Raw genomic sequence first — 15,320 nt, 5'->3', positions numbered from 1 at the left:
AATCAAACACAAACATTTTTAGAATAGAAAATAAGGGTCAGTTCAGTTTATAAGTCTAGCATAACATTGATTTCAAATCTTAACGAGAACAATATAGGCCATTTCATTTATGAACACTAATGTAAAATAATTTAAAAAGATAATACAGTAAAACCAAATTAGGTTTATCTCAGGAATCAGATTAGGTTTAAGAGGTAAATAAAATATAATTCAATATATTAAGTTCATTTAGTAATGAAAAGTTGCAAAAAAAAAAAAGAAAAGCATTAAATTCAAACAAATAGAACACAAAATTGTTACTAAGCAAGATACAGGAGGGAACTTTTTTAAGTTTTATTTTATTCACCCAGTGCTCATCATGACAAATGCACTTCTTAATCCATATCACCTATTTCAACTCCTTCCCACTCACCTTCCTTCTGGTAACCATCAATTTGTTCTCTAGGTAAGAGTCTGTTTCTTGGTTTATTTCTCTCTTTTTCCCCCTTTACTCATTTACTTTGTTTCTTAAATTCAACATGAGTGAAATCATTTGGTTATTTGTCTTTCTCTGACTTATTTCACTTAGCATTATATTCTCTAGATCATCCATATCACTGCTAATAGCAAGACTTCATTACTTTTTAATTTTTTTTAAGTTTGTTTATTTTGAGAGAGACATAAACAGCGCAAGCAGGGGAGGGGCAGAAAGAGAGGGAGAGAGAGAAAATCACAAGCAGGCTCTGCACTGTCAGCACAAAGCTCGACGTGGGGCTCAACCTCACAAAATCATGAGATCATGATTTGAGTTGAAGCAGAGTTGGACACTTAACTGACTGAGCCACTCAGGTACTCCAGATTTCATTCTTTTTAAAGGCTGAATAACATTTCATTGTACATATACTACTTCCCTTATCCATCAGTGGGCTGTTTCTATATCTTAGCTATTTTAAATAAGCTGCAGTAAACATAGGTAGGGGTACATGTATCCCTTTGAATTAGTGTTTTTGTATTCTTTGGATAAATACCCAGCAGTGCAATTGCTGGATCAGAGGGTAGTTTTATTTTTAACTTTTTGAGGAACCTCCATACTGTCTTCCCCAGTGGCTGCACTAGTTTGCTTCCCCAACAGTGCAGAAGGATTCCTTTTTCTACACATCCTCGCCAACAGCTATTGTTTCTTGTGATTTAACCATTCTGACAGGTGTGAGATGATATCTCACTGTAGTTTTGATTTGCATTTCCTTGACGGTACGTGATGATGGGCATCTTTTCATGTGTCTGTTGGTCACCTGAATGTCTTCTTAGACAAATATCTGTTCATGTCTTCTGCCCATTTCTTCATTGGATTATGTGGGTGTTGAGTTGTATAAGTTCTTCACATATATTGGATACTAACCCTTTATCAGATAGATCATTTGCAAATATATCTTTCCATTCAGTTGGTTGTCTTTTAGTTTTGTTGATTCGTTCCTTCACCGTGCAGATGCTTTTTATTTTGATGTGGTCCCAATAGTTTATTTTTGCTTTTGTATCCCTTGGCTCAGGGACCTATTTAGAAAAAAGTTGGTACAGTGGATGGCAGAGAAATTACTGCCTGTGCTCTTTTCTAGGATTTTATGGCTTCAGGTCTCACATTTAGGTCTTTCATCCATTTCGATTTTATTTTTGTGGATGGTGTAAGAAAGTGCTCCTGTTTCATTCTTTTGCATGTTGCCATCCAGGTTTCCCAACACTATTTGTTGAAGAGACTGTCTTTTGGCCATTGCATATTCTTTTCTGCTTTGTCAAAGATTAATTCACCATATACCCCATTTCTGGCTTTTCTACTCTGTTCTACTGACCTAAGTAGCTATTTTTGTGCCAGCACCATATATACTATTTTGATTACTACAGTTTTGTAACATAATTTGGAAGTCCAAATTGTGATGCCTCCAGCTTTGCTTTTCTTTTTCAAGATTGCTTTGGCTGTTTGCGTTATTTTGCAGTTCCATACAAATTTTAGAGTTATGTGTTCTAGTTCTGTGAAAAATGCTATTGGTATTTGGATAGGGATTGCTTTAAACCTGTAAATTTGCTTTGGGTAGTACAGACATTTAAACAATATTTCTTCTTCCAATCCATGAGCATGGAATGTCTTTCCATTTCTTTGTGCCATCTTTAATTTCTTTCATCAGTGTTTTATAGTATTCAGTACAGGTCTTTCACCTCTTTGGTTAGGTTTACTCCTAGGTGTCTTGTTATTTTTGGTGCAATGTAAATGGGATTGTTTTCTTAATTTCTCTTTCTGCTGCTTCATTATTGGTGTATAGAAATGCAACAGATTTCTGTAGGTTCATTTGGAGCAGGGAACTTCATAAGTATGATAAAGGTTTAAACAAAAACAAAACAAAACAAAAAACAAAGCTTCAGCCAATGTACCTGGGAATGAAATGTTAAAAACTTCCTCTCTGAGATGTGGAACAAGACAGGGAGAACAGCCCTTGGATGACGCAGTGTTCTATTTTTTGACCTGGGTAATAACTTCGTGTGTTTACAATAACATATACAGTTCCACATTTTATGCTTTATGTATAATCTGGAAAATATGTTATAGAAAAAAAACCAAATACTTGGAGATGAACAAAAGGCTGATTTAAGACTATCACTAAAGTTCAGCAACTCTGTAGGTTCAAATTTTCCTCCCAGTATGATTTCCAACCAATTAACATTTATTTGGTCTATAAGACATTGTACAAACTGGCAACATGCATTATTTATCTTAAACATGTTTGCAGCCTATCATCCAGTAACTCCATTTATCTATAAACTCATCTTAAGGAAAAAGGCCCAGATAAAGAGAAAAAGAAATACATAATGTGCCAAGATGTTCACTGCACACATGAAAATAAAATGGAGGACTAAATAACCAACTACAGGGAATAGTTAAGAAAAATAATTCTTACAATGGGATTATTATACAGTCAATAAAAATAAAATTTACAAAATAGCCTAAGAAATGCACATAACCTAATTTTTTAAATTGGAAATATATACACACATACATTTGTACTATAACTAAAGGTGGGGGGAATGTCATAGGCACAGAAAAAAATACAAAATGAGAAGGAGGGAGAGGGGTTGGGGGAGACAAAAACTATATTGGTTTTCTTTATATGATGAGCTTAGGGATGTTATCTTTACTTTTCATTTTACTTCCTGAATTTCCTTTAATGACTATATAAAACTTTAATAATGTGGTATATAAGAACTGAAGAAAATAATCACAAACCTAATGTATCCTATTTTTTAAAATTACTTCAAAATGTAACTAAAATTTCAATTTTTTTTCTCAGTAAGATTTTATTCAGGTAAATTATTTTCTAACAGTTATGTGTTAAGTCTATAATTTGCTAATTATTTATAATTTCTAATTATATTTAGTGTTTTAAATCATATAACCTTAAAAATAATAAAAATTAGATTGCCACACATCTATTATGTCCAATTTTCTGGCCATAATTCTAAACCAGTCTGTTCTTTAACAGCTAAAAGAGGAGCTGATCTACGAACAGGCTTCAAGCAGTCATAAAAACAAAATAAGCGTTAGTCTTTGAATAAAAGATGGTCATTGCTCCTCATTTACTTAAGCAGCCATTTTCAACCTCAGTTTTGCCAATTCCCTGGTATTTTCTGACCAGTTGTGAAGTATGTCTCCAGTAATTTGTAATCAATCATAAAATATAAATGTTTAATGCTCATCATTAAAAATAAACTGAAGCAAACGTGAGATTACCTTGTATCACTTAAGATAGTCTGCATTCAAGCACACTTTAATGAGAAGAAAAGAGCACAGTACAGATATAAATCTTGCATTTGGGAATTCCATATTCACTTTTTCAATATTTACTGAGCACCTTTTGGAGGCTAGGAACTAAAGGAGCTACACAAACAATAGAAAGAGAGTTGAAAACTCTTCGGTCAAAGGGTTAAATGTAACTGTCATTTTACAATTTAAAGCTTTGAATTACCCAATCCTACTTTACACTCCTTGCCAGCACAAACTTTTCTTCTAGAGTTCTCTAAATTTCTTTTAAAATAATTTAGGCTTGCTGCCAAACCTCTGCTCTGGCTGCTCCTGAGCCTAAGTGCTTTATGTTCATTCACCAGCACCTACAGAATGCTTCCTACTTGTCAGGCACTGTACTTGGCATGAGAGAAGGCAAAAGCCTTTTCCAGGCTATCTATTCTTTGAAGTCTAGGTCAAGACCTGTCTCTTTCTCGGAGAATTACTCATTATTCTCTCCATGCTCTGAATGCTGTAACTATTACTACCCAACACAGTGGCCCCCAATCTTTGATGTACAAACCACTTTTAGTATTAAAATGTCTCATAAATCTCATTCTAATTCCTCAGGTGTTATTTGGTGCCAGGGCCCTAAAGACCATCTATACACTAATAATTTCCACGTCTTCCTTAAACTCCTCATATACATGCCTAGTCAATGTCTCCACTTGAATATTATCTGATCGGTATCCCAAACATAGCCACATCCAAAACAAAATGGATTTACATCTCCAAATCTACCCCTCCCTGTCCCAAAGTCCCCATCTCTGTAAAATGTGCCACCCAGTTGCTCATGTTGAAACACTTGGGAGTCGTCTTTTACTTCTCTTTCCCTCACACTCCACATCTAACCAATCCACCAGTAAATCCTAAATACTCTTTTTTTTTTAATTTGAGAGAGAGAAAGAGGGAGAGAGAGAGAGCGAGCGAGTGAGAGAGCGAGAGAGAGAGCGAGAGAGCGAGAGAGAGAGAGAGAGAGAGAGAGAGCAAGTGTGAGCAAACAGGGAAGAGGGGCAGAGCAGGGCGTGAGTGAAAATCCCAAGCAGGCTCCATGCTCAGCCCGGAGCCCACAGGGACCTGATCTCAAGACCCTAGGATCATGACTTGAGCGAAAATCAAGAAGTCAGATACTCAACCGAATGAACCCCTAATTACTCTGCTTTCTAAGTATACCACAGATCTGAACACTTCTTTACTCCTCTACCATTAAAGGGGCTGCTTCTCCAAGCAGAGTATTTTCAACCTAGATTATTTTCCTAACTGGTTTTCCTGCTTCCATTTTTGCTGCATACAATCAATTTTCAACATGTAGTCAGTAATCCTCCAAAACAACAAGTCATATCTGGATATTCCCATGGTTAAACCCTTCAATGATCTCCATTCCATTGAGTAAAATCCAGTCTTTCAATGACCTTCTTGCCCTACCCGATCTAGCCTCTGCCTGTCCTACCACGCTCCCCTTCCCTTGGCTCTATTCCAGCCACACTGCTGGAATGTTGTTCTTCCAATACACCAAACACATTTCCGTTCGGAGGTGCTTGCTGCTCCCTCTACCTAAACGTTTTCCCTCAGTTAGCTCCACTGCCTACTCCATCACTTCCTTCAGGTCTCTTAGTTCAAAGGGCTTTTCAAAAGCCCTTCCCTCACCAACCTACCGAAGGTAGAATCCTATTACTCTTTTAAAAAAAATTTTAATGTTTATTTTTGAGCAAAAGAAGGAGAGAGAGTGCACAAGCAAGTGGGGTAGGGACAGAGAGAGAGGGAGTCATAGAATTTGAAGCAGGTTCCAGGCTCCGAACTGTCAACACAGAGCATGACACGGGGCTGGAACTCAAAAACCATGAGATCATGACCTGAGCCAAAGTTGGAAACTTAACCGACTGAGCCACGCGGTGCCCTCTGTTACGCCATCATCCATGGAACCTGTTTTATTTATGTCAAAGCCTATTAACTACCTCATGTGTTTGTGTGTTCACATGGATAATGTTTATTAACCACATCCCTAACGAACATTCACACTCAGAGAGAACACAGGCTAAGTTTTGTTCACCACTGTTGCTACAATTATGTGCACAAAGCAGAACCTCCAAAATATTTATTGGATGAATGATAGTTACTGCTTTTAGTTTTGTTGAGAAAATAATGAAAAAACACTACTAGAATTTAGTAAGCCTTTCAAATGATTTTATACACTATTAATCACAAGAGCATTATATACCTCCTTCGGTAGAAGTACAATATACATAATTCAGGGTTCAATAACAACTAAGGAATGGGTCCTTTCTATAATTCTGTCTCTTCCCACATCCTTCCTTCCTATGTCATTCATTCTTTCCATTAGAGGCTATTGTATACCTGTAAGCCAGAGTATTCTAGACATTAAGAATACTAAAATAATTAAGACAAGGTAATGCATGAGACATAGAAAAACAATACTTATAGAACATGACATATAGTAGAGAACGAATATAGATTTAAAAATTATAGCACAATGGGGAAAATAATCAATTTTGAGGGGTTGTTTAGGGAAGGTTTTAGTAGTGATGATACTCAACAAATACTTACAAAATCAAATAAGAAGGAGGATTCTCCTGTTTACTTTGTATGTGAAATGAGGGTATGTGAAATGAGGGTTTTAAGTCTGAAAGGGCTACAGTAATGTGCTACCATGAGATAAACCAGCCTGAGAATGAAACCAAAACAAGGGGAAAGAGCAGAACAAATCACAGAGAAATGACCCAAGTCCTTGATGGTTTCAGGCAGGATAAAGCCTTCATGAAGTTTAATTACAAGATCTAATCATTCCTTTATTGTTTTGGTAGTTTGAATGTGATTTTCTGTCACTTCCAATATAAGAATACAGAGGAAGGTCTATGATTTCTTTCAAAAAGCAAAGCATATTTCAAGGTGTAAGGCCATACTGGCATATCTGAAGGGATGACTCCTGTTTTGTGGGCAAATGTCACGGGACTGTTAGTATATCTGATCTTTATCCACTAATTGTCAGGAGGGCTTCACAATCACTGTGACAAACAAAAAAAATGTCTCCATAATTTTCAAATGCCTCCCACTCCCCAGGGGAAATACAATCTATTTCCTAATAGTTCTATAAGTACCCATTTCTCACAGTGGTTCTACCAGGTATGCATAAATGTACTTAACACCAACCTTTGAAGAACTGGGATATACCACTCAAATACCTTAATTTTATATAATCCGATTTTAGTCAGTTATTTATGACTCTCCTACGTATAAATTACTATCAACTCTTGGGATCAGCAGTGTTGTAAGTTTAGTCCTACTATTGGAAAATTCTTTTTTATTTAAACTTACTTCTCCATAAAATACTATCAAGACATGTCATCAATCTTCTTGGTCACCTTCCCCTCAGCCATTCACCTAACTTCCTCTTAGACTGAAATGCCAGATAATGGTTTTTCTAGCCCCCTTGCAAGTAGGGCATAAATGTGCCAAGATGACATCTGACACAGGGTTTCTGTGAAAGCTTTACTTGCGTAATCAAGAGAGGACAAACTTCCTCTTGCCTTTGGTGGCTGTGAGAGAATGTGACGTCTGAAGCAGCAAGGGCAATGTACAACAAAGAGAGGACAAGGTCACAATAAGCACAAAGATCAGCACATTAAGGAAAAGTCGAAAAGTATGTGGATCCTGGACATAACATCACTGTACAGCTACATTGACTAACCAGGAATCCTCCAACTCTGGGCTTCTTTTTATGTGAAATACTGTTTACGGTTGGTCGGGTATTATATAACCTGAGGCCAAACTAATATAAGATGTATTTAAGATCTGACAGATGCTTAAAAGTGGGAGAAGAACCAAGGTTAGAGTGGGTGGCTGGGGGGAAGGTGTTTAGGAGAGAGAAATTAGAAGGAAGACAAACATGAAAATCAAATTCCACTTGATTCCAACTGGTTTGAGTTAAGCTTACAGTAGTACATTTAAGAGAAATATAGCAAGCAAAGTAGGTAAAAAGTCAGGTTGCAGAACTGAGAAACATCTACACAAAAATGATGATTTGTATCATTAAAAATAGGATGGGGCACCTGGGTGGCTCAGTCGGTTGAGCGCCCGACTTTGGCTTAGATATGATCTCACTGCTCTGAGAGTTTGAGCCCCACATGGGGCTCTGGGCTGACAGCTCAGAGCCTGCCTGGAGCCTGCGTTGGATTCTGCGTCTTCTCTCTCTCTGCCCCTCCCCTGCTTGCACTCTGTCTCTGTCTCTGTCTCTCTCTCTCTAAAATAAATAAACATTAAAAAAATTATTTTTAAATAAGATATAACCACCAAGAGAACACAGTGAAAAGCACAGAGACCCCTGAGTACATTGGTTGTCTCTCCCTCATTTTAGATAAAGTTCATCCATGAGTTAGGCCAATTAGAATAATTCCACCCCTCTTGACAAAGATATTGTGACAGACTTGGCAGCATGATCTTTCCATTTGTTCAATCAGAACAGAGCGCAGGACCTTTGGGAAAAGGCTAGGAGAAGAGAATCCTTCTCTTTCCCTTTCGAAGTAAATAAAGAAGGCTATCACATGAACCTGGTGATAGCCATTTTTTGTTTTGTTTTGTTTTAAAGTAGGAGGGAAGCCAGTTTGAGCATAAAGCCCAAACAGTAGGACAAAACTGAGATAACAGCAGAAAAATGGAGTTTCAGTCCCAATGACATAAGCCCATGAACAAACTACTCTTTAAGCCAATTCTATCTATGCACTTGACAATTACATAAGCCAATACATTCTTTTTTTTGCTTTTAAATCCAGTTTGCATACTAACTAAATAGGAATCACTATGTTTAGGGGGAAGAACAATGCAGGAATGTGAAAAAAAAACAAACAACTTTCAGATATCTAAGAGCATCAGGACACACAATGCAGAAGAACCAAGAAATCAGATGATCTTATTCCTATGGAACATATGGTTTTAAGAAACCAAGGGTGACTGAGGGAAGGCCATTAGATGTGGTGATTAGGAGGTCATAGGGGACTTTTAAAATAGCAATTTCTGTGCTGAAATGGTAATGGAAGTTGGAGTGCAAAGGAAAGAATATTTTATATTAGGAACTTCATAATGTACCAAACACTTGGGTAGACATATAACATATACTAAACTCCTTCAATTATGACTCTGTAAGTTTAACACTCTATTTTATAGATAAAGAATAGAGTCTGAGTAGTAACTTGCCCATAGCCACAGAGCCACTAAGTGGTTTTAACAGACTTCAAACCCAGACCTATCTGGCTCAAAAGTCAATGTTCTTCCTACTACACCAGGCTCCTGGGATTAAAGAATAAAAATACAGTAGCACAGCAGGCCCAAAATTCAGACCGGCTTCACTGAGTTGCACAGCACTGTATCTGGCAACCTTGAGAAAGATAAGCATGTACGTAGGCTAGAGACGGAGAGACTGAAGCAGGAATGATAATGGACAGTTCTACAGAAAGAAGAATGGGGAGGGATGATCCTGGACACATCTAAAGGGGATTGCTCTTGAAAAGGGGGAAGAACATTTCCTTCTGTGAGGTAGGAGTAAATAAGGAAATGATACAGAGGATAGAAAAGAATCTATCTCAGTTGAGATTTTTCTCGGGAAAGGGTAATAACAAGTTATTTGCTATAAAAACCTTCAGAAAACGAGGCAGAAAGGTACACAACCAGCACTAAAACCCAGTAGAGAAGAGAGCACCACCTGGTATGAAAGTGAACCTATATCCTCTCACAAAGCCGTCTCTTGCATCCAGGATCTCAGGAGTCAAACCGAAAGAGCTGTGATAAGGCTTATTCTGGACTGGGACGAGAAAGGTAAATCTAAAGAAAATAAAGCACTCTAGGGCATCAATAAGAGCTTAGTAAAAACTGAAGACAGCGGGGTCCTGGTTACATAGAGAGGCAAATGAAGTCAGCCGTAGGCTAATGGGCTGAATGAACAGACAAACAAAGAGGGGTTCATAAAGACAGTGGGAGAGACAGAAAACAGGTACCCTAAGAGTGGAAGGGAGAGATTTTAGTGACAGTTTGTGGTCAGAGATGTGTTTTGACACAATCCTTTAAATTCTTTTGCCAGAGGCACAGAGTCATTGACTGGAGTTAGCAGTTCTACTATCCTGTCAGCCAGCACAGAATGGAGACCATAACCCCCTTTAAAAACATGTAGTCGTTGGCTGTAGAAAAATGAAGGCTAAAACCAAACAAATGAATGAACTAACTAGCCCATATAGGAATCAAACCTAAAAATATCCTTCTTTGAACTAAACAATTCTATCTCCAAATTTAGGAAATCAATATAAATAAACAAATAAATAAAAATAGATGAATTTAAAAGGAAATTCATTAAAGCCAAAGTCTACAGCAAAAGTGAAAACAGATTATGTGTCATGAGGCAGAATGAAAAGTAAACAAATCTGGCAGGCCAATTATATAGCCCTCATATTCAAGACTGTTAGTACAGAATTCCAATAGGGCAAGGAGAGTTTGTGCTTTAATAACTTGGGAGAGCATCTAGCATAGTTTCAACAAATGATATTGGATTGGATATGGATTAAGTATCCAACTACTTCTCAGTATGGAAGGAAGTAGATTAAGAAGGCTATCACATGAATATTGCTAATAGTCATCTTTTTTACTAGGAGAAAAGCCACTTCCAGCAGGAAGCCCAAACAGGAGGACAGAGCTGAAATAACAGCAAAAAGATGGAAAATGTGGGAGAAACAGCCATGGCAACTTCCTCTGCTACCACTTCAATCCTGCAGTTTGCACTTATAAACTCTGGCAAGATACCAGGTTACTTAGAACAGTTTCTTACACCATTAATTCTGAGCACCCATGCCCCAGTAATAAAGAAGAGATGTTGAGACTGGCACAGCCTGAATTATGCAGAAAATATGGTCCTACAGGGACTGTTAAGTAGTAACAACAATTTAGAATCCAAGAAATTTGAGAAGTTTTGAACTTAAAAAGCTTTTCTCCATTTTAGTCCTTTCTAAATAAAACAAAGAGCTTGTACAATACGGGATTCTAAAGCTTCACTGGGCCATTTAAGCGAACACTGGGTAAAAGAACAAATCACTTAACCTTTCTTGTGCCGTTACGTACCTTACAGTCACACAGCCTTTTTAAAAACGAACACGTCCCACTCTTTCACTATATCTAGAAAACTTAAGTCTCTGCCTCAAAAGTTCGGAGACCAAAGATTTACTGTACAGGCAGAGATTCATTCCATGAATAATCATTTGCATCACAGGCACCATTCTCTCCTCTGCAGTTCAGTGGGCCAAGGAGTCCAACTCTTTAAACCACCTCTCCTGGGGACTGGACTCCTTCATTAAGGTGAAGCTTTTTCTTTGTAACCCCCTCTCCATGCGAGGCTACCGGGTAATCTTCCCAAACAGTTCAACTTTTAAAGGAAGCTTAGAGGGTCGAAACCAGGAAGATGGGGAGGCGACTAAAATAGGAGGGGCAACGACCCACCCACCTAAAGCGAAGGAGAGACCGCTTGGACGGGAGAAGCTTCTCCAGGAGCCGGGGAAGATGCGGAGGGTGGCAGGCGTCGCGACCCCCACCCCAGTGTGAGAATGGAGGGTTTGCAAAGCCAGGGGCCAACTGGAGGCCTGAAAGAGGGCGCGGGCCGGGAGAGGGTGGATGTGGAGACAAGAGAACGGCAGAGTCGGGCCGTGCACCGCTAGGGTCTAGAGCAACGGTGGGGCAAAGACGCCAATGATCGCGCCTCACTCACCTGCCAGACGTTCGCCCCGCGGCCAGAAGTACGGACGCCGCCTGGGCGCTTCCTCTCCTTCGGGACACAGCCGCCGCCGCCGTCGCCGCCGTCGCTCCAGGACCCGAGAGTAGAGGGTGGTGTAGAAGCAGGCAAAACGGCGACCGAACCCGAGCCCAGAGAGGCGTACATAGGGGGCACCGGGGGTCCGGGAAGGCAAATCTGCTTCACCTTCCTCACCGGTAACCAACAACGCTTCCCGGGAACAGCATCGTGCCAGCCTCGGCCCGCTGCTCCCGGGCCTTCGCCCGCAGCTCCCCCCAGCAGCGGCCGGGTTTCCGGCGGCCACACTCCGCCCCCTCGCTACTTGGCTTCCGCCATCTTGCTGGAGGCGGGAAGAATGTAGCGCGCATGCGTGCGCAGATTGCCGGCGCTCTTCTGACCGGCCAGGAGGGGCTGAAATGCGCAGTCGTGTTGTAGAACCCTGGGTCCGTTGGTTCTTCGCGATGCGGTTCCATAGGCGATTGCTGCTTGGGAAGTCGGATCTCAATTCACCAGATCTTGCCTTTCCTGAACTGTTCTGCAGCCGACTTAGTAAAACCCGTCTGCACACTCACAGTTAAGTTATTCTGCAAACACCTAGGTAGCGCCTACAGTGTGATGGTTCCTAGGCTAGGTGCTGAGGGTCGATTAATAAAACCTGGTTCCAGCCCAAAAGGAGCTCATAATCTGGTGAAAACGACTGAGATGAACGAGTAATTACCTAAATTCTTGTTTTGTAGCTGTGCACCACCTCCTCTCCCTCGCTCCCACTGTTTTAATTCAAATCATACTTCCTGGGAAGGCCTCCTAGTTTGTCTTAAGCAGTTTTATCTGTCCTTTATTTCATTACCTCTCTAGCTTAATTTCATTCAACATTAATTCAACAAATAATATTTGAGTTTCTATTTTATACTTTATATTGCCCTAGGCTCCAGATTTATAGCAGTAAGACATACTCATGGAATTTACATTCTGCTGGGAAATAATGGACAATATAAGACAAATCACAGAATTAATGTTTGATAGTAATAAGGGTGAGAATGATGGGGTTTTGGGGTGATGGTGGGGTTTGTAGCCAAAGGTCAAGAAAGAATTCTTGAAGACATCCTTGGTGCACAAAGGTGATTTTATTGAAGCACAGGGACAGGACCCATGGGCAGAAAGAGCTGCCCTGGTGTGGTGACAGAGAACTGATTATATACCTTCAGGTTGGGAGGGGGTTAGGGATAGAGTAAGTGACTAAGGTATTTTGGAAGCAGGTCTCCAGGACCTTAAGGGGCCAGCTGCTGTTAGGAAAATACCATTTATTACCTCAGTCATGAGACCCTTCACATGTAGATCAGGGGGCCATAAGCTTGGAGTATGATTGCCAACATATATCTTCGGGAGTTGAAATAAAGGAAGTTTCCAAAGGAATTTTTATATGTTAAAGTAGACTTAGAGGATCCTGAGGGGTCAGGAAAATGTTAAGCCAAGGTTCCCTTTTGCCCCTAGTGAAGTGTCATCATCAAGGCAGCTGAGCTTCTAGAAGGATGTCACTCTGCCTATTTCAAGGACTTGTCAATGGGCTGTATGCAATAAAGAGATTTAATTTTTCATTTGTCTTTGTTTCCCACATCACCATGGCAAGCACTTAAACCCCTTTCCTTTGTTCTTGGGTAGCCAGGAGTGTCCAAAGAATGTCACACATATCCCATCTGGTGGGGGGGGGAGGGGAGGAGGTGCTGTTAGCCTGTCCTTTGCCCTCAGTTTGACCCATGCTCCTTCATCAAGAGGAAAGCAAGCCACCAAAAGATGATGGAGTATGATATTAGCAACCTCTCTCCAGAGATGACATTTGGTCTGAGGCCTGAGAGACCACAAGGTCCAGGAGCCAAAAGAAGATCTGGAGCAGAGCCTTCCAGGCAGCTAGAGCAGAGGCCTGAGGGGGGAATGAGACCAGCATGTAAGAGGGACAAAGAGAATAAGTGGCATGGACCATGGGAGGAGATGAGGTCAGAGAGGGGCAGGGATCAAGTTAGCTAGGGCATTGAGGCAATGGGAAGAGTTGGATTTTACTACAAGGGTCTGGCCTAGCTGGTTGGCACGGCCCCAGTTGGTTTCCAAATACTAATACTTTCTTACCGCCTCACTGCTTTGCACATGCTGATCCCACTGTCTTGAAGATCTCACAATTGTTCTTTACCTGTCTAGCTTGTCATCTTTCAGGTTTCAGTTGAAGTGTCACTTCAGAAAGGCCATCCTTCCTCAGCTACATCTCTCTCATGGCACTCAACATTTGTGTTTTCCTATTTCACCTTCCCCCATCCACCTCTCCTCTGTCACCCTAGTTTGTTCTCTGTATGTAAGAATCTGTTTGACTTTTTTTCTTTATTCATTTATTTTGTTTCTTAAATTCCATATGAGTGAAATCATATGGTATTTGTCTCTATCTGACTGTCCCTTAGCATTATACCCTCTACATCCATCTGTGTGGTTGCAAATGGCAAGGTCTCATTCTTTTTTATGGCCAAGTATTATTCCATTCTCTCTCTCTGTCTCTCACATCTTTATCCATTCATCTATGGATGGACACCTGGGCTACTTTAGAAACAATACTGCCATAAACATAGGGGTGCATACATCTTTTCAAAATAGTGTTTTTGCTCTTGAGGTAAATAACCAGTAGGGAAATTACTGGGTCACATGGTAGCTCTATTTTTAATTTTTTGAGGAACCTCCATACTATTTTCCACAGTGGCTGCACCAGTTTGTACTACCACCAGCAGTGCAGAAGGGGTCCTATTTCTCCACATCCTCACCAACACTGTTATCTCTTGTCCTGTTGATTTTAGCCATTCTGACAGTGTGAAGTGCTATCTCATTGTGGTTTTGATTTCTACTTCCCTGATGATTAGTGACGTTGAGCATCTTTTCATGTATCTTTTGGGCATCCGTAGGACTACTTTGGAAAGATGTCTATTCAAGTCCTCTGCCCATTTGTAATTCGATTATTTGGGTTTTTTTTTATACTGAAGTGTATAAGTTCTTTATATATTTTGGATATTAGCTCCTTATCGGATGCATCATTTGCAAATATCTTCTTTCACTCAATAGGTGACTTTGTCATTTTGTTGATGGTTTCCTTCACTGTGAAAAGCAGTAGTCCCAATAGTTTAATTTTGTTTTTGTTTCCCTTGCCTGAGACCTAGCTAGTAAAATGTTTTTACAACCCATATTAAAGAAAGCACTGCCTATGTTTCCTTCTACAATTTTTATGGTTTTAGGTCTCCCATTTAGGTCTTTAATACATATTGAGTTTGTGTGTATGGTGTAAGACAGTGGTCTAATTTCATTCTTTTCATGTAGCTGTCCAGTTTTCCCAACACCTTTTGTTGAAGAGACTGTCTTTTTCCCACTGTATATTCTTGCCTCCTTTGTTGTGTATTAATTGACCACACGTGGGCCTATTTCTGGACCCTCTCTTCTGTTCCACTTATCTATGTGTCTGTCTTTGTGCCATTACCATACTGTTCTGATCAGTGCAGTACATCTTGAATTTTGGAATTGTGGTACTTCCAGTTTGTTGCTCTGTCCCAGCATTGTTTTGGCTATTCAGGGTCTTTTGTGGTTCCATATAAATTTTTGGATTCTATCTTCCACTTTTGTGAAGATTGTCGGTATTTTGATAAAGATTGCATTAAATCTGTAGATTGCTTTGAATAGAATGGACACTTAAACAATATTAGTTCTTCCAAT

General features: G+C 39.8%; 1 protein-coding gene across 6 annotated transcripts in view; it reads right to left on the bottom strand.

Annotated features, from left to right (window-relative positions):
• Positions 1 to 11,926, bottom strand: part of APC (APC regulator of WNT signaling pathway) — a 145,162-nt gene extending 133,236 nt beyond the window's left edge. For 5 of the 6 annotated variants that reach the window (XM_029942704.1, XM_029942706.1, XM_029942708.1 and 2 more), the window contains exon 1: positions 11,562 to 11,926. The gene's annotated coding sequence lies outside the window, so the exon portion shown is untranslated. The remainder of the gene's footprint in view (positions 1 to 11,561) is intronic. The other variant, XM_029942712.1, reaches the window with a different exon arrangement.
• Between the last annotated feature and the right edge of the window lie 3,394 nt (positions 11,927 to 15,320).

This window comes from Suricata suricatta, chromosome 6 (genome assembly GCF_006229205.1).
Source record: "Suricata suricatta isolate VVHF042 chromosome 6, meerkat_22Aug2017_6uvM2_HiC, whole genome shotgun sequence".
NCBI lineage: Eukaryota > Metazoa > Chordata > Mammalia > Carnivora > Herpestidae > Suricata > Suricata suricatta.
This window is presented reverse-complemented; position numbering and strand designations above follow the sequence as displayed.